At 45.6% G+C, this 21,095-nt stretch overlaps 1 protein-coding gene across 2 annotated transcripts in view; it reads right to left on the bottom strand.

The window, feature by feature from the left end:
• LOC144827656 (gamma-aminobutyric acid receptor subunit gamma-4-like) overlaps nt 1–21,095 on the bottom strand; it is a 2,222,498-nt gene that overhangs the window by 514,539 nt on the left and 1,686,864 nt on the right. The gene's annotated exons all lie outside the window — the stretch shown is intronic.

Raw genomic sequence — 21,095 nt, forward strand, 5'->3', positions numbered from 1 at the left:
TGCAGGTTTAACAGTTATTTCTTTCACTTGAAGCTAGTAATTGCGGCTGCAGGGACTGATGCCATTGATGTACTGAGATTTTGAGAAGTCTAATTATACAACACGTATACACATGAAGAATAGAAAAAGAGTGAAACTTTACATTACACACGATAGACAGGGATACATGAAGCAGATATTAGTGTAGTAGAAGCATTGTAAAAGTGTGCTTAAAAAACTAAGAAGAAGAAAACACATGTAGAGTAAAATTATTGTATTTTGGTGCCAATAAAGCCAGGATTAATCGTCTTCAGAGGCGCAGAATGCTGCAGCCGGGACTTTATTTGCTCTCTCTAAATTCCGCTCTGTCCCTGACTCTATACGTAAGATGCATTGGCTTCCGGTGGTGAAAAGAATCCATTTGAAGATTTCCTAGCCGCGCACTGCGCTCCTCTGACCATCATCTGGTATGTGTTCCCCTTGTCAGAAGAGCACAGGGACTAGGTCAGTCATTCCATGTCTTAGCTTCTTCCATCTGGAATGCCCTCTCAGGTACTATTACGAGTTTTCAGAATCATGGGGCATTCAGGAAGCCAGTAAACACCTGGCTTTTCCCTGTATAACCCACCTGCCCTGATCTCCTCCATCGTCAGGTAAATTTGGAATCAGCTCTAGGACGCCCTGTTGCTAAGTCAGCCATGCGTTACAAATCCGATAACATAACATAAAATATTAATATATATAAAAGGAGTTGAAATAGCATGCCACTTGGACTTTACCAAGAACTTATAAAAAAAGAAACCCCAAAGGAGGGGAAACACAGACAGATTTATCTTTCTTTGTATGCAAGAGAGAGCATTATCTTTTTTCACATTTAGAGTGTGCAGACAGATTTTTCTTTAAGTGTTATTGTATAATTTTAGTCGCACCTACTTCTTGCATTTTGGATACTGAAATGTATTCACTTTGGACTGCTTAGTCTTTACTACAGTCAGTGGCATTAGACTATACCTTTCTGAACCTTTTTGAGGTTTTTGGAAAGGGACTCACCCCTAAAGGACTTTAACTAAATTTTGTCACCCTTAGAACTGAGCTGTTAGTCTATAATGTTTCCTTCTGCCTATTTGGTGAATGGATTTTTAAAGCTGTGGCTCTTTGATTGATTTTTCTTTTTTTTTCTCTTTTTTTTATTGGCATTTATAAGGCTTACAAAGTCAACCATAGTAAGCAAACTGACCGTTGCATAACAACATCCATCTTCCAACTTAAGTACAGTATATTAGACCTCAGAAAATCTGCACTTGATGACATAGACTGGTACATGCATTTAGTCAATCTGATACACATTCAGATATTCAATTAAATACTTCCAATACTCTCTGGGCCTGGAACCCGCAAGTAGTTCCTCCTCATATGTCAATAAAGTGTCTTTACAATATTTCAGGTCTATAATCCATTGTTTGATTGTCAGAGACTTTTTACCATTCCACCCAATTGATATCCTACGTTTCGCCAGAAGCAATGCCACCACACAGAACTTACTCTTGGTAGCCCGTACTTCAGGTACTAGCCCCAGTACACATGTGTGTACTGTACAATCAATGGGAACACCTACAATAGCACTCAACATTTTAGTTACTTGTACCCGATAGTCCGCTACTTTCGAACAATGCCATGCACGGTGCATAAAATCTGCACCATTTGAGTGACATCGTTTACATTTTGAGTCCGTGCTCAGCCCATATCTATGGAGTCGGTCAGGTGTATAATAGGTCTGATGTAGGTATATATAATGTAATATACGTAGGTTTCCGTTGGGTGTCAGCAGACCAGTGAGGGTGCAGGTTGTGGTCCATTCCTCTAACGTTAGCGGAATGTCTAAGCTAGAATTCCATTTTTTGAGAGCACAGAGTGTGTTTCCCGCTATGTCGTCTTGTAATTTAATATATAGTTTGGAGACTTTGTGATTCACTGTGGGGGTCATAAGCAATAACTGCAGGGAGGATATTTGTTGCGGTTCTGCGGGATAGGAGGGATACAATTTCTGTATCGCTCTCAGTAATGGGTAATATGTAAATTTAAACATCAAGGTCGGATTACTTATAAACGATAGGTCCTCAAGGGTCCTAAACTGACCATTGTGATACAAGTCTCCCATAATATCTAGACCAACTTGTCTAAGTAAACCCATCCCTACCTTCTCTTGAGTGACCGAAAGCTCTGGATGGTGATGTAATGGTAGTGCAGCTGCGTATAGTGGTAATTTGTTTGCTTTCTTCCCCATTAAGTACAAGGCTCCGTTTGTCGCATCAATTGTGTTAACATCGCGGGCATGTAATGGGGGTCTCTGATGTGTGATAATAGCTGTCAATGGGATTTTGACCTCCTGTTCCCACCATCTCGCTGCTGCACCTGGAGTGGCTCTGCTAGGGGAGAGTGTGTAGCGGACCATCTCCCCCGACGAACGCTGCCTCTAGCTAACTTCACCTCCTGCTCGTACCATCCTGCTGCTGCCCCTGGAGGGACTCAGCTGAGGGAGAGTGAGTGGCAGCCCCCTTCTACCTGCAAAGGCCGAACGGGCCATCTCTGCACTCCGCACGGGACTCCATTGACCAGGAGCCCGTGCGTGAGTACACCTGTGCGGAGCCACGCCCCCTCTGACACCGGAGCATTCATTACTGCTCGCCGGACCCGCTGGCGCGGGTCCCGCTTCGTGGGATTTTGACCTCCTGTTCCCACCATCTCGCTGCTGCACCTGGAGTGGCTCTGCTAGGGGAGAGTGTGTAGCGGACCGTCTCCCCGACGAACGCTGCCTCTAGCTAACTTCACCTCCTGCTCGTACCATCCTGCTGCTGCCCCTGGAGGGACTCAGCTGAGGGAGAGTGAGTGGCAGCCCCCTTCTACCTGCAAACGCCGAACGGGCCATCTCTGCACTCCGCACGGGACTCCATTGACCAGGAGCCCGTGCGTGAGTACACCTGTGCGGAGCCACTACCCCTCTGACACCTAAGTACATCATTAAAACAGCAATCGGGGACCGCAGCGCGGGACGCGCGCGGGACGAGCCGGACGAAGCCCGGAAAAAAAGGGCGGGCCGTCTGTGGCCGTCCGGGGACGGCTGTGGACGGGACGGGCTACACCTCTATGCATTTGATTCTCCCATCTTCTCCATAGCTGGTAAGGAACCTGGCACTGACGTGGTAACTGTAAAGGAACTCGGTGTGTGGCCCTCTACTTCTCATTAACCGCTTTACATCTCCTGTGGTTTTGGAATGGGCAAGCGCAAATCCATGGAGAGAGGTGGGGGGGCCATAGAGGCTGCTAAACGACAAAAGCGGACTAAAAAGAAGAAAGCTAAGGTATCATCGAAGCATGCTGGGTTAAATTGTATTATGGACAATATTGACACTATCATTGAGGACTGCCAGGACATTTTAAGCGGGGAAGTGGGGGCCACTCAAGTACATGAGCAAGATAAGTCTGGGGGGGATTCGCCTACCACTACGCAAGAGGCCATATGCCCAGTAACCACCATCCCAGAAATGTTCAGAATGGGCACAAAGCACAGGGTGGCCTCCCCGAACCAGCTTGGTCTGCAGAGTAATCGTAAGGGGGGTAAGGCAATTTTGTACGCGGGAGGAGCTAAGGAGAAGAGCTCAGTTATCTCTCATATTGAATCTGTTGTTGCCAATGACCCCATTGTTTTTGTTAATAGGTTTACAGTTCTGGCAGACGTGGAGCCACATACAGAAGACGAACCCATTGTTATTAGTGGGTCCCTTGGTTCGCAGCCCCAGGTGGAAAGCTCTGGCACTATTGCTGATCTGGTCAATCTAGTCTCTCTATTAAGAGACGAGAATGAAGGCCTGAAAACATTGGTTATAAATTTAACTAATGCTCCAAATGTCAACCAATGTGCCCCTCGTCAACAAAATGTACCCCCTGTAAATACTGCTGTTACATCTTCTACTGCTTACCCAATCCAATCTCAGGGCACTAGACAGGCTACTGTGGGCAAGCCTGCAGTAAAATTCAAGGGGCTGGCGCCTGCCCAAGCGGATGGGGTCACATCGGTCTCAGGGTCTACTGCTAATCTGAACTTAAAGACCACGAATCCATTAGGGAGTGACCCTAGCGGGGCCAATAAGCTTAGTGCCAGTATCCAGAAACCTCAGTCAGGTCCTATAGGGGGGAATGCCAGACCAGGGTTGCAACCCAGGAATGGATCAAGAACCCCATCTGAGTCTATTTCCCACACGATTGTCCCGCTTAGGCACCACACCCAGGGTAGTTTCCCATCAAATATTATATACATGACAAATGTCCCAAAGCACCACACACAATCCAATGGAACAAGGGAGAGGGCAGATTCCCTGACAAATAAGGCCATACATTGGTTAAGACAAGTTAGAGGGTGTCGATCGATAATTAGGGAAGACATCATTAGAGCTAAGAGGATGAGCCACCCAGAGTCCCCACAGGATGTCATTGAACTAACATTGGTTTCTGATACTCTAGCAGAGGATCTATTTAAGATGGAGTATAGATCTAGCCCCCCTGCCTACTCTAGCATCCAGCTGAGGAAAATGCCCCCATTGCCTTTCTCAATAACTCTTGCTATGGATGCAGGGATGACGGGGAAATGGGCACCTAGGTCCAGACTTAATTCCATCGATTGACTGCCCCTGGGGGAGGCTGGAGAGGTATTCACTGCCCAAAAGGCACCCAAGGAGTGGTACCCCTTGGAAATGTGTAGTGGGGTTAAAGAAAGTGAACACCTGGGTCTGGTAGGCTCCACCCTTATGCCAGCGATTGACTTAGATAGCTTGGTGGGTGAGAGGGAACATGGAATATCCAATAAAGAGAAAGTAGGAGATACCGATTCCTTGAATATACCTGGCTTGGTGGAGCTCCCTCTGACCGATCTTACACCAGGGTATAGACCCAATGTTATGGTGGGTAGCATATTGTCATGGAACATCGCGGGACTAGGCCCCAGATTGTATTCACCTGAATGGGTATCATTCATACGTGGGCACGATATCTGTATTTTCCAGGAGACATGGGCTTGTGAGCCCATGTTTCTCCTGGGGTATCTTAATTTTTATATCCCCGCGGTGAAGGGCCCAAAGGGTAGGCCCAAAAGTGGGTTGACGATTTGGGCTCACCAGTCACTTTTTGATAAAATAGCAGAACTCCCCACAGGCAACAATGACATCCAGCATATAAGATTGTACACTACCAAGGGGGAACCATTGGATATCTACAATCTATATAGAAGGGGTTGTTCAAATGGGGGGAAGTCTCCAGTTTTGGCAGTACTTGATCAGTTGATCGAAGACCTGCCAGGCAATAATAACATGCTAATTGCAGGGGACATGAATATGACTTTCGAGCCACTATCTATTGAAGACTGGCAACCGGGAGAGGAGGCAGACTTGGAGTGGGGGGTCCCTAAGCTGGGTTTAGACCCCGTGAGTAGATGGTCCGCTGAAGTTATTCAGATGAATGCCCTATGTAATGAAAGGGGGGTAAGAGCTCTGAATGGAAGGTTACCAAGTGACGAACAGGGGGCTATCACCTTTAATAATGGACGATGGCAAAGCAGGATAGATTATGTTTTCTGTAATTTGGCGATCTGGCACTGTATGATTGACATGAGGGTGACCAGTAGGCAGGAGAGCGACCACAATCCTTTGTGTGTCATTCATAAGTTATGGGGTGGGGTTGAGGATGGTTCAAACACCATAGAAGTGGGGATAGTTGAGATCGTTCCAACGAACGATATGAGGAGAGTAAAATGGCCGAAGGTAGTGGTGAACCAAGAGGCCTTGGACAGTATCAGCAAAGAACTGGCGACTGCCACGGTCGCCATGGAAGGCATGCTGGAGATGGGAACTGAGGGAGGTATAGTAATGGAAGACATCACTAAACTCCATTGTGAATTCTTTAGCCTTATAAAAAGCCACTTCTATAAAACAGTATGTGTGCAGACTGGTAAGAAAACCCCTCCACGCCAAGCAGGGTGGTATAACGACCAGTGTAGGGCAGCAAGAAGTTCACTGGGGAAGGCCATTAAGAATAGTGACCCAGCTGCCGTGAGGGAGGCGAGGAAGGCGTATAAGGCCAGTGTTCTTCATGCAAAAAAGGATTGGGACGAGCAACATTGGTTAGACCTTAAGGCCGCTAGTTCGGCCAAAGATTTCAGACTATTCTGGAATATAGTTAAGTGGGGGAAAGGTGGTATCCCCGATTCGCCATCAAACTATGTTTCGCAGAGTAGCAGGATGGATTATTTTGGGCCCCAATATAAGTGTCGGCCGGAGGACTTTCTAGGTGAATCCGTGATAACTATTGCCTTTAAAACACCACCTTTTACCAAAAATGATGTGGCAATGGCCCTAGATTCAGTAGCACAGGGTAAAGCCCCTGGGCCGGATGGGGTGCCCGCTGACGTTTTCCTTCACGATAAAACCTGTTGGGGGAAATACATCCTGAACTTGGCGAATGCGATAGCTCTAGGGGCACCAGTGCCAAAATCATGGATGGGGGCAGTAATAATATCCGTATTCAAAAAGGGGGATGAAACCACACCGGGGAACTACAGGCCCATTAGCCTTATAGATACGGTCCAGAAGGTTGTAGGTAAATTGACCCTAATAAAAATCATGTATTGGGTGGAAGAATTTAATATATTATCTCCCTATCAAGCGGGCTTCCGTAAATTGACCAGCACAATAGACCAGATTTTCCGGTTTACTTTGTTATATTGGAAAACAGTGCAGTTGGAGAAGGGTAGTCTGTACGCCGCTTTTATTGACTTGCTGCAGCTTTTGACTTAGTACCCCGCTCCAACTTATGGAAAGTCTTAAGTGAAATGGGCATGCCGGTTGAGACCCTCTCCCTGGTCATGAGATTATATGAGGCTAATCATGCAAAGATCCAGTGGGGTAGGCATGGTCAGGTAACTGAAGAGTTCCCAGTGGAAAGAGGGGTACGCCAAGGCTGCGCCATGCTCCAACGCTTTTTTCCTTATACATCAATGGTGTTGTGGAGCGTATGTTGTCCGCGTCTGTTGATGCTCCAATCCTGGAAGGTTCCAAAATACCAATACTACTTTTTGCAGATGATACACTGATATTATCTAAAACCCCTAGTGGCCTCCAGCGTGCCCTGAATATCTTTGAGAACTTTTGCAGGGATCGTGGGCTAGAAGTAAATGTGGCCAAAACAAAGCTCATGACTTTAAATCCTCAATCCAGCTTCAGAGGGAGCTTTTTCATGAACGGCCAAAAGGTGGAATTAGTATCAGACTTCGTTTATTTGGGAGTCCATATAGATAAGGGTGCTAAGTGGAGGAAGCATATGGAATTGGCGGCCCTCAAATTCCGCCAAAATACAGGTGTCATAAGTGCTGAGCATAATAAATCATTGACTAGACCAATCAAGCCAGCACTTCAAGTATATGAGGCCAAAGCAGTTAGTTCTGCATTATATGGCGCTGAGCTTTGGGGTTATGACAACCTTGCCCCTCTAACACTCGCAGAAAACAAATTCCTCCGAAACCTGACCGCCGTGCCCAAAAGTACACCCATGAAACCGCTGCGCTACGAGTTGGGCAGGAAAGCTATATCTGATATGGCCAGATTGCGACCAATTTTATACTGGCGACGCATCTGGGTTACTCCAGAACTTGCCCATTATGCAAGGGGCTTCCTGGATGTAATCAAATGCGACACGTTCCACAAGATTGGATGGTTAGGGGACCTGCGTAGATCACTGGGGATTCTGTGTATGAATTAGCTTTGGGAAAAACCAGAGGAGGCCCAGTTCCCGGCTAAAGAAGTTATAAAAGCAAAGTACTGGGAAACAGTAAACCAAAGGATTTGGAATGATGCTGATGCTTCTACTCTTGAGGGTCAGTACCTTGAAGTGAAATTTTGCCCTTCCCTTGAGCCTTACTGGGACATTATAACTAAGCCCCAGGAAAGGAAGTTATACTTCCAGCTCAGGGCGGGGTCTTTGCCTATCAGATCGCTAACTGGAAGATGGGCAGAAGCCAATTCTTATATTTGTCCATCCTGTAAAGTCTGCACAGAGACTATTGGCCATCTATTGTTTGCATGTGCAGCCTATTGTCTTCCACGACGGGTCTGGTTGAGGGCTATGTGTAAACAGCTTGGCACAAGGGACAGTGCTGTGGCCCTCAGAATAATATGTACCAATTCCTCCTCTACCATTGCTGTGGCTGTTGCAAAATATCTGGGCTGGGCTTGGGCCATTAAAAGAACTTTCCTGGTGTAACAAAAGGATGCTCCTAGGAACGCAGCCCCTTCCCTGCTTTTTTGTTTAGCCATCATTAATTTGCTTACAAATTGATATTATACTTATTGATTTATGTGTTTTAAAATGGATTGTAAATGGAAGTCTTAAAGCTTTATTTTTTTAACATTCCCATTATTGTAAATAGGTTTTAAAATAGTAGTATCAATGTTACGAATGTGTGATTTTATATGTGTTCTGCTTTTATGAGTTTTTTACCTCGAATAAAGCTTACTTGACTTGACTTGCATCACCCTCTTCTATGGCCACATGTGTATAGTATGGGATCTCATGATACCAGAAATGTGCGAACTGTGCTTGCGCACATAATATTGAAGTAAAAAATCCGGTACCTTGTACCCTCCTTGTGAGTATGGAAATGTTAAAGCGCACACTTCTATTCTCGCTTGTTTGCCTGCCCATATTAAGTTTAGTACCATAGTTGTTATTCTACAAAACACTGCCATTGGTGGTTGATTCGGAATATTATTAAATAAATACAGGAGTTTAGGTAGGGTTACAATTTTTACTATGGCCATACGGTCAGCTAGTGATAGCGGCAAACAGTTCCATCTCTTGATTTTGTCTTCTAGAGCACTAACCGCCCGACCATAATTTGTACGGATAACAATGTCCGGGTCCTTGTGGAACCATACACCCAAATATCGTATTGGTTCTGATTGCCATTTTAAGGGGTAGTCCAATGGTTGCAGGCTTGTAGTATCAGTCAATGGGATTATTTGCGATTTAGACCAATTGATGGTGATCCCCGAGTGCTGTCTGAATTTTATATATTCATGCAGTAGGGGTTTTAAATGTTGTACTGGGTCCCGGACATACCAATACAAAAGGGGATGATGGACGGAGCGTTTGAGCAAATCAAACACTCACCCCAGTTCAACTGATCTGGGTTTAATCCATCACCATTCTTTAGCCCACTCAGCCACCCCAGTTCAGACATGGCTATATGCACATCAGTCTGACCCTGTGCCTCATGGGAACAGTCCAGCCCGAACTGCCAAACCATGTCTTCCCTGGACCGGAAACAAGCATCCTGGGACCGGTTTCGGATTCATAATCCTCATCAGCCAGGCTATCTTGAATCCAGTGGCCAAGTGAGCAAGGGACTCACGTCTGAGCATACCCTGCCACACTTAGGGCGAACAAAGCGATACAAAAGGGGATGATGGACGGAGCGTTTGAGCAAATCAAACACTCACCCCCAATCAACTGATCTGGGTTTAATCCATCACCATTCTTTAGCCCACTCAGCCACCCCAGTTCAGACATGGCTATATGCAAATCAGTCTGACCCTGTGCCTCATGGGAACAGTCCAGCCCGAACTGCCAAACCATGTCTTCCCTGGACCGGAAACAAGCATTCCGGGACCGGTTTCGGATTCATAATCCTCATCAGCCAGGCTATCTTGAATCCAGTGGCCAAGTAAGCAAGGGACTCACGTCTGAGCATACCCTGCCACACTTAGGGCGAACAAAGCGATACAAAAGGGGATGATGGACACAGCGTTTGAGCAAATCAAACACTCACCCCATGTCAATTGATCTGGGTTTTATCCATCACCATTCTTTATCCCACTCAGCCACCCCAGTTCAGACATGGCTATATGCAAATCAGTCTGACCCTGTGCCTCATGGGAACAGTCCAGCCCGAACTGCCAAACCATGTCTTGCCTGGACCAGAAACAAGCATCCTGGGACCGGTTTCGGATTCATAATCCTCATCAGCCAGGCTATCTTGAATCCAGTGGCCAAGTTTGCAAGGGACTCACGTCTGAGCATACCCTGCCACACTTAGGGCGAACAAAGCGATACAAAAGGGGATGATGGATGGAGCGTTTGAGCAAATCAAACACTCACCCCCAGACAACTGATCAAGGTTTTATCCATCACCATTCTTTATCCCACTCAGCCACCCCAGTTCAGACATGGCTATATGCAAATCAGTCTGACCCTGTGCCTCATGGGAACAGTCCAGCCCGAACTGCCAAACCATGTCTGGCCTGGACCAGAAACAAGCATCCTGGGACCGGTTTCGGATTCATAATCCTCATCAGCCAGGCTATCTTGAATCCAGTGGCCAAGTTTGCAAGGGACTCACGTCTGAGCATACCCTGCCACACTTAGGGCGAACAAAGCGATACAAAAGGGGATGATGGACGGAGCGTTTGAGCAAATCAAACACTCACCCCCAGTCAACTGATCTGGGTTTAATCCATCACCATTCTTTAGCCCACTCAGCCACCCCAGTTCAGACATGGCTATATGCAAAGCAGTCTGACCCTGTGCCTCATGGGAACAGTCCAGCCCGAACTGCCAAACCATGTCTTCCCTGGACCGGAAACAAGCATCCTGGGACCGGTTTCGGATTCATAATCCTCATCAGCCAGGCTATCTTGAATCCAGTGGCCAAGTGAGCAAGGGACTCACGTCTGAGCATACCCTGCCACACTTAGGGCGAACAAAGCCATACAAAAGGGGATGATGGACGGAGCGTTTGAGCAAATCAAACACTCACCCCCAGTCAACTGATCTGGGTTTAATCCATCACCATTCTTTAGCCCACTCAGCCACCCCAGTTCAGACATGGCTATATGCAAATCAGTCTGACCCTGTGCCTCAAGGGAACAGTCCAGCCCGAACTGTCAAACCATGTCTTCCCTGGACCGGAAACAAGCATTCTGGGACCGGTTTCGGATTCATAATCCTCATCAGCCAGGCTATCTTGAATCCAGTGGCCAAGTGAGCAAGGGACTCACGTCTGAGCATGCCCTGCCACACTTAGGGCAAACAAAGCGATACAAAAGGGGATGATGGACGGAGCATTTGAGCAAATCAAACACTCACCCCCAGACAACTGATCAAGGTTTTATCCATCACCATTCTTTATCCCACTCAGCCACCCCAGTTCAGACATGGCTATATGCAAATCAGTCTGACCCTGTGCCTCATGGGAACAGTCCAGCCCGAACTGCCAAACCATGTCTTGCCTGGACCAGAAACAAGCATCCTGGGACCGGTTTCGGATTCATAATCCTCATCAGCCAGGCTATCTTGAATCCAGTGGCCAAGTTTGCAAGGGACTAACGTCTGAGCATACCCTGCCACACTTAGGGCGAACAAAGCGATACAAAAGGGGATGATGGACGGAGCGTTTGAGCAAATCAAACACTCACCCCCAGACAACTGATCAAGGTTTAATCCATCACCATTCTTTAGCCCACTCAGCCACCCCAGTTCAGACATGGCTATATGCAAATCCGTCTGACCCTGTGCCTCATGGGAACAGTCCAGCCCGAACTGCCAAACCATGTATTGCCTGGAACGGAAACAAGCATCCTGGGACCGGTTTTGGATTCATAATCCTCATCAGCCAGGCTATCTTGAATCCAGTGGCCAAGTGAGCAAGGGACTCACGTCTGAGCATACCCTGCCACACTTAGGGCGAACAAAGCGATACAAAAGGGGATGATGGACGGAGCGTTTGAGCAAATCAAACACTCACCCCCAGTCAACTGATCTGGGTTTAATCCATCACCATTCTTTAGCCCACTCAGCCACCCCAGTTCAGACATGGCTATATGCAAAGCAGTCTGACCCTGTGCCTCATGGGAACAGTCCAGCCCGAACTGCCAAACCATGTCTTCCCTGGACCGGAAACAAGCATCCTGGGACCGGTTTCGGATTCATAATCCTCATCAGCCAGGCTATCTTGAATCCAGTGGCCAAGTGAGCAAGGGACTCACGTCTGAGCATACCCTGCCACACTTAGGGCGAACAAAGCGATACAAAAGGGGAGGATGGACGGAGCGTTTGAGCAAATCAAACACTCACCCCCAGTCAACTGATCAGGGTTTAATCCATCACTATTCTTTAGCCCACTCAGCCACCCCAGTTCAGACATGGCTATATGCAAATCAGTCTGACCCTGTGCCTCATGGGAACAGTCCAGCCCGAACTGTCAAACCATGTCTTCCCTGGACCGGAAACAAGCATTCTGGGACCGGTTTCGGATTCATAATCCTCATCAGCCAGGCTATCTTGAATCCAGTGGCCAAGTGAGCAAGGGACTCACGTCTGAGCATACCCTGCCACACTTAGGGCAAACAAAGCGATACAAAAGGGGATGATGGACGGAGCATTTGAGCAAATCAAACACTCACCCCCAGTCAACTGATCTGGGTTTAATCCATCACCATTCTTTAGCCCACTCAGCCACCCCAGTTCAGACATGGCTATATGCAAATCAGTCTGACCCTGTGCCTCATGGGAACAGTCCAGCCCGAACTGCCAAACCATGTCTTCCCTGGACCGGAAACAGGCATCCTGGGACCGGTTTCGGATTCATAATCCTCATCAGCCAGGCTATCTTGAATCCAGTGGCCAAGTGAGCAAGGGACTCACGTCTGAGCATACCCTGCCACACTTAGGGCGAACAAAGCGATAAAAAAGGGGATGATGGACGGAGCGTTTTAGAAAATCAAACACTCACCCCCAGTCAACTGATCTGGGTTTAATCCATCACCATTCTTTAGCCCACTCTGCCACCCCAGTTCAGACATAGCTATATGCAAATCAGTCTGACCCTGTGCCTCATGGGAACAGTCCAGCCCGAACTGCCAAGCCATGCCTTCCCTGGACCGGAAACAAGCTTCTGAGGACCGGTTTCTGGCATTCCAGCCGTCTTCAGCCCGGCTTGCTTGAATCACGTGGCAAAGTGAGCAAGGGACTCACGTCTGAGCATACCCTGCCACACTTATGGTGGCCAAAAGCGGTACAAAAGGAGGTGGTGATGGAAGGAGCATCTGAATCAATCAAACACTCACACCCAGTCAAAAGTTCTGGGTTTAATCCATCACCATTCTTTAGCCCACTCAGCCACCCCCAGTTCAGACATGGCTATATGCAAATCAGTTTGACCCTGTGCCTCATGGGAACAGTCCAGCCCGAACTGCCAACCATACAGCATCATATCGTCTGCGTATAATGAAATGTGTAATGGACGTTGTGTGAATTGAATAGCTGATTAGTGGTGCCCTTGCCTAATTTTGCATGCCAATGGCTAAAGTACTAATACAAATAGTAAGTGAGATAGGGGACAGCCTTGTCGCGTCCCTCTGGTAATTGGGATTGGATGAGATATATACTTATTAATCTTGATACGTGCTGTAGGGGCAGTATACAACATTGATACCCACTGTAAAAAAATGGGAGGGAAACCCATTCTACGTAAGACTGTGTGCAAGTATGACCATTCAATAGAATCAAAGGCTTTGGCGGCGTCCAGTAAAACTGCTGCGGCTTTGGTGTTGGGAAATAAATAATGTGATAATGCAAACAATGTTCTAGTGTTATGCGTCGTGGACCGTGACGGGATAAAGCCCGATTGGTCCGGAAGGATCAATAGCGGCATCAATGGTTGAAGAAGTGTGGCAAGCAGTTTGGCAATAATCTTCGTATCTACATTGATAAGGGAAGGGGTCTGTAGGAATCGCAATATTCCGGATCCTTGTCCGCTTCAGTAGGGCGTTCAGCATGGCTTCACGTAAAGTTGGCGGGAGTTTCTGTTTATCATGTGCGTCACCATACATTTGAACCAGATGAGGAGCTAATAGATCTGCAAATGATTTATAAAATTCGCACGTGAAGCCGTCAAGGCCCGGTGCCTTGCCATTCAGTAGAGATTTGATGACATCTGTTACTTCCTCGGCGGTGAAAGGCAATGAGAGGTATTCTCTTTGTGCATCCGATAGCCAAGCTATCGACACATCGGCCAAATATTCCATAATTTTCTCTGCATTAAGACTGGAGTGGGATGTGTATAGTTTCCCGTATGCTAGCATGAATTCCCACAGTATACTTTGTGCATCATACCATGGAGCTCCCTCAGAGTCTCGTATCACCTGGATTAGTTGTGGGGTGCGACTTGTACATATTTTGGTCACCAAAGTTCTACTGGGCCTGCCCCCCTCGCCATAGGAACGCGAAATGTGTCGTGATATATTTTAGTTTGTCATTAGCATATGATTTATACTCTGTTAGGACAGTTCTAATTTCCCCTAATAATTTGGTATTTTGTGTGCGCTCATAGTCCTGCTCCAGGTCACGTAGCTTATTTTCACGTGTGAGAAGTTGCTGTCTTATATCTTTAAGAATGCCTGCAGTGGTGCTAATGCAAATTCCCCTAATCGTCATTTTAAACGCCTCCCATAGTAGTCCCGTCTTAACTTCTTCACGAGGTTGGAATTACCAGTTGCTATTTTTTACATTTACAGTATCGTCTTGTGAGTTGTAAATCCAAATTTACTTTCAAATTTGTGAGTGAACTGTCAATTAATGGTCCTCTTAAACCCAGATCAGTTGACTGGGGGTGAGTGTTTGTATTGTCAATGCTCCGTCCATCATCACCTTTGTTTCCTCTTTGGACAGTTAACAGTGAGTTAGTCACACTCATTTCTGCCCCTCCTATTGGTGGAGAAAGATTCATTAGAGGATCAATGTCTCTGTGATAAATTGAGTGGCCATCTAATCGTAAAGGGCCAAGTACGGTTGGAGAATTAAATGAAGGAAAGAAAATTAAATTGAAGTAGACATAAGAATATGTTTCCGCTGGATCACTATTCATTACCAGTACCCCAATAACTTTTCTGGCATCAAAGCCTGTTGGACCTGACCCTTTTTGCAGGCTTATGCCCAATTGTTTATTGGCCCTCCTCCTCCTATTTTTCTGACCTTTTTGTTGGCTTTAGGACTCTGGGCACTTTACCAATGCAAAAGTGCATATGCTCTATCTCTAAATTGTATTGGTGGTTAGTTTACCATGATTGGCATATTTAGTTTACTAGTAAGTGCCTAGACAAGTGGACCAGGTGTGCCCAGGGCCTGTAAATCATATGCTACTAGTGGGCCTGCAGCACCGATTGGCCCATCCACATGAGTAGCCATGCAAACATGTCTCATACCTGCCACTGCAGTGTCTGTGTGTGCAGTTGTAAACTGCCATTTTGACCTGGCAAGTGCACCAACTTGCCATGGTCAAACCTTCACTTTTACTACATGTACATCACCCCTAACATAGTCCTGAGGCAGCCCGATGGGCAGGGTGCAGTGTATTTAAAGGGTAGGACATGTACCGGTGTGTTTTACATGTCCTAATCGTGAAACAGTGATAATTTTGTTTTTCTCTATTGCAGGAATAGGGTAACATGGGGATTGCCATGAAATATCTTTTAAGTGTAATTTCCCATTGGGAGCTGAGAGAGATTTGTAGTTTCTGAACTCAAAATTTAAAAATACATCTGATGATGTAGTTGGTTTTTTAAAAGCGTGTTTGAAAATGACACTTTTAGAAAGTAGGCATTATCTTGCTTACTAATTCTGTGCTTCAGCCTTTCTGTAGATCCATGTCTGGGTTAGGATGAGAGTTGGTCTCTTGTGCATTCACTCTAGACAGTCTCACAGAGGGAGCTGAGGTGAGCTCTAAATTTTTGACGAAATGTCCCTGGGCATCGGTTCCTTCACTAACATTGCCTAGCAGTAAGGAACTGAGGCTGCAGGTCAAGAGATCGATGTATCACCCCCCTTCCTGTAAGACCTAATGCATCACCTCCCTTGATAGTAAGGAACAGGCGCATCACCTCACCTGCTTAGCAGTAAGGAACTGATGCATCACCTCCTATGGCAGTAAGGAACTGACGCATCAGCTCTCCTGGGAGTAGGGAACCAAAGCATTGCTTTGCTTTTCTAGCCCCTCACCTCGTCTTTGACGCATCCAAGGTACTTTGTGCTAAGAGTGACACATCCATAGATTTCTATGTACTGAACTGATTTAACCTTTGAAAAGTGATATCTTTAATTGTGTATGTTAGCTTTTTGTCCTTTCGGTATTGTTGTATTCAACTAAACCCTGGCTTTTTTTCTAAACATGTGTGGACTCATTTTGCAGTGTTTTCACTTTGTAACTGTGTGTCAATGCACACATGCTTTACACATTGCCTCTGAGATAAGCCTGACTGCTCATGCAAAGCTACCATGGGGGTGAGCAGGAGTAATCTTAGCTGTTTGGATCCCTTACCTTGACTGACGTGAGGGTCCCTAACTGGATAGGGTGCAAAACACTGCCAAGTGGAGACCCTAAGATGGAACAATCTATTTAGGCCCCGATAGAGGAGGATAGAGGGCAGGAGACCTCGTGTAAATAGAGGAGTGCTGATGGGAAAGATCAGAAGTCCTCAAGGTGAAGGCTGGAGGAAACCATCTTATGTTTGGGCCCATGGGAAGAGGTTTGCAGTAAACCAAGGGAGTCAGTGTTTCAAACAGAGTTGGGGAATTTGTAAAAAGGGTAGAAGACATTTTACTTAGTGGTCAGGATAAGACTAGCATCTCAGCAACCACCTCCTAAGAACACTCCATGGGTCTAGGAGAAAGATATTCTAGAAAATAAGATTCTGCCTGACTACTGGAGTATGAAGACTGAAATGCTCTTCACTTCTCCTGTCACCCAGAGAATGGAACTGATCTGCCAAGGTGAAGTGGCTGACGTTGATGTGCCTGCTCCAGCGCAAAAAGTTGAAAAATCCCTAACTTCAAGAAAGCCCAGCTGGCCACTATGGACTTCATTCTTCAGTAGCTCTGGCTGGGGAGAGGCCTGGTGACTAGATGATTACTCTAAGTACCTGGGGACTGGGAGAAATGGCCAGGAATTAAGGAATGTGGAACTTAGGCATTTTCTCACTTCTAGAGGATTGCAACATGGTCTGAGCCTTCTCCATAGAGGATGGGCAAGAAAACCTGGTTCATCCCTCTCGGAGGTGTTTGCTGTTCTGGAAACAGTGATAAAGGCATTTGGCCTCATGAAGCCCTTTCTGGCTACAGATTAAGGTCTTTCCTTGCTGACATTAAAGTTGTTGGCACTGCTTGAAAATAACACACACTTCTCTAGATATTTGACTTCTGCCTAGCCCACAAGCCACAAGCAGTTAGCAAATGTGTTAAGACCGAATAAGGGTGGGTTTATTATTTTGGTTTTGGTACCTCCTTCCCAAATAATGTCAGTGTCGGGCAACATGCATTATGATATGGTATTGCTATTTTACTTTGCTGGTGTCATTTACAAACCACATCTTTTTCATCATAAAGAAATCACAAATTGTGTCAATGATATAGGGTGAGTTTACTTTTTTTGATGACAGGTCACTGCTGTTTTTCCGATGAATTGACTATACAGGATTAAGAACTCGGAGCTCTGAACACTTAGAGAAAGCCAATTCAGAGTCATCCATTGTTGGGTATCTTAAACTCACATACACAACATTGATGTAATGACTCCTGTGAAAGCATAAAAACGAAATTAAAAATGTTAACCTTCACTTGCTTGTGACCATCTTAATGTCCATGAAGAGCAGTTGATCCTGCTACTAGTCCAGCAGATCTGCCCAGCAGTGCTTTACCTGCCACAGGGAGTATGTGTTGCTGATTCTGTCTTGTGTTTCATAGAGTACTGACCACAAGGTGAGCTGACACTCCACAAGTCCTGTAGCTTACTGCCAACTTGAGGGAGAAATAGCACATAACAAAAATAACATATTTAATATAAACAAAAATAAAATGTAAGTGCCAACACCTCCCCCCTGACAAAATGTTCTGCAGCTCACCCCCGACAAAGCACCAGCGGGAGCCCTATGCTTCGACTGCAGTAACCCAGTGGGGGTAATGAGACAGACACTGAGGGGCCAATTACAATGTCGGTCGGAAAGCGTCCTACCGGTCGGTATGTAGTCCGACCACCTGATTAGTATGTCAGCGGTCAGAACGTAAACCAGCTGGTAATTATGACTCTGTTCTGACCTGCTCTTGGAGTATTCCTGTTAGTCATAACTGCTCCGTAATCACCTATGGACGGCGTTTCCGCCGTCGGGATTAAGATGTCGGTTTCTCACAGCCTTTCCGTGCCGGCCTTTCCGACATGGAAAGGCTGTCGAAAAAAGGCTTTGGGAACCCCTGGCAGGGCCCCATTGCTTCCGCTGCCTACAGTTCGTGGTCAAGGCGGTACCTAGGGTACCCCCCTGTAAAACCGTGCTTTGTGTGGCAGGCACCATGGGGTGTCTTCTACAGGGTACAGGGTTTTACCAGCACCCCCATTTCTCCATAGGAGGGTGTGCTATGGCTGGTTTATGGCTGTTACACAAGTTTCCATAGAGAACAGTTGGAATCCGATGTAACAGTGTTCAGTCGCATCGTGATTAGGTGGTTGGAACCGTCGGCCTCAGATCAGTCGGTCCTGTGTCCGAGTCAGTGTCGGTCAGAGGCAACTCCAGCTGACATCTTAATAAGCTCCTAAATATGAATGTAAATTAAAAATACAGCAGCTCTGTCTCAGGACAGAAAATAAAAATAAGTAAAGGGCTGAGGACAAAGATAAGGGTGATACTGGGTTAGGAGGCGTAGGGTAGGGTTCACATGGCAGGCTTAGAATAAGTGGTGCCAAGGCTTAATCCACAAATTGGTGCTGAGACACATTCCATTAATCTCGCATGAATATTTTAGTCCATGAAGTGTGTCTATACATATCTTTTTGGATGTGAGGCACCGACACTGAATTTAGCGTAATTTCCCATACGTTTTAGGGAATCTCGCTGAATTCCATCAGGGAAATTAGGCACATTATGCACAGACCTAGTAATAATACAACTCTTGCTCTTCATGATGTGGCAAAATTACTGGTAAGTGGGAAAAAGGTAGATGAATATGAGCACATAATATAAAGCCACTGTCAAACCAAGATACGATAAAGGAATGGAAATGGGTTAAGGAGAAAATTTTTACTGGAAGAGACAAAAACTGAACTTTTTAACTATTACTAGAAATTGTGCACGAACAGAAACATTATATCAATAGGAAATGACATAAAATGTGTCAGTATGTCGTTTCTTGGTTCTCCTTTTATTGGCAGAGTAGATGAGAACATTTTGAGAGGGAAATGAATATGAACTTTGTACCTGATAGCCAACGTCATTTCATTTGCTATCTTGTCACTATACAATGCACCAGAATCCATCAAAGAAATATCCATCACTTCCACGAGCCACATCTATTGGTAACTACGCTTCTTGGAACCTTATAAGACATAAATTGATTGAACATGAATTACAGGTACTTGCAGAGGTGGTCGAAAAGAATAGCTATGGCACATGGGATATTTGGTTTCAAAGGCCGTGTCAAAACTAGATCTAAAATGTGCCAACAAATGATAGAGAAACTCTGTGCTGTGCCTGCACATTCCATGGCAGTGGAAGAATGAACAGAAAGATTCCAGAACCTCAAACATTGTGTTCATGTTTGTCATCTCATCTCGAACAATGTGAAAAATAAATACACTGCCATTTCCTCCAGACTCTGAAATGTATGCATAGAAAGCATATTTAACTTGAATCAAATTCTTTATTTGTCATACAGTACAACAGTAATTATCACATGATGTTCTCCTACCTTCCAAAATGAAAGTATTTCCCAAATCTAAATGTCAATATAGTCCATCTTTTTTTCTAGATAATAAACTGTTAAAAAAGAAGTTCTGTTGCCTGTGCTTTTCCTTTTCTACAACATTTCAATCTACATGCTGATATAAAGACTTAGGGGCTGATCTCGTAAACAGGACTGACCGACCTCCCGCCGGAGGTCCCGACTGCATGATTTGGATGTGACTGAACACTTTTCTGTCGCATTCTGACATTTCGCTATGGGAGCATGTGTTTCAGCCATACACCGGTCTTAGTACATGCTCCCATAAGGAAATGGGAGGGGGTGTTAATCCCTGCATCTCTTGGCAGGCAAATCAAGGTGCCTCATAGATGCATCATAGGTGCCACCTCGGCCCCCAACGGGACACCATGCACGCAAGGAGGCCCTGCTAGGAGTCCCTAAACACGATTTCTAACAGGGTGCATGCATCGTAATCCCAAGGGCATAAAGGCTGCCCTATGGGATTATGGGCCAGCCTCCAACTGGCCGACGGGCTCCATGACTCCTTCAGAAGCCAGCCGGAATGACCAGCCGGTTTCAATTTCGACTGGCTGATTCATAATCTGCCGGTCGGAATTGAAACTGACTATGGCGGTCGGAATGCCTCCGACCAATGGTCGGAAGATTTCCAACTGCCATCATAATGAGCCCCTATATGTGAACTCAATAATTCTGTATTATTTTCATGACCTTTCTAATTGCTTTGGGCAAACGTGTTCCATGTATTTAATAAAAGAAACCGTTCTGTAACAGGTACTACTGTGAAGTCTCACACAGAAAGAGATAGTAAAATGGATTTTACTAAAATTCCCTACAAAATTGTGCTGCACCTACATCATGTAGACTGGAAATGTCTGCCAAATAGAAGTTTCAATTATATTAGTAAATGAATCCCAAAAGAATAACAAACAATGTTAAGCCATTTTAATATTGTCTACAACAATGTGTATGCTTTTACAGCAAGATGGATAATGGAAAAGGGAAAAAAGAGTAGGCAATTTATATGAATTAGTCATGTCACTTATTGAGTGCAGATTTGACTTGATATATTATTCTAATATACTATTTTCTAAACTCACAATGTATTTAATTTTTTCACTTACCTTTCTGGCTTGCTATTTGCCAGGAATAAAAACAGTACAAAATAAGCGAATATCTGGACAGATTGAGTACTTAAACACAATGGTAATGCTTTGCAGGTCTACTCCAAAGCTGGATTCCTGACTATTTCATAATCCATTTGCATCTATTTGTCT

The sequence above is a fragment of the Lissotriton helveticus genome, chromosome 4_1 (assembly GCF_964261635.1).
Source record: "Lissotriton helveticus chromosome 4_1, aLisHel1.1, whole genome shotgun sequence".
In the NCBI taxonomy this organism is placed as follows: Eukaryota; Metazoa; Chordata; class Amphibia; order Caudata; family Salamandridae; genus Lissotriton; species Lissotriton helveticus.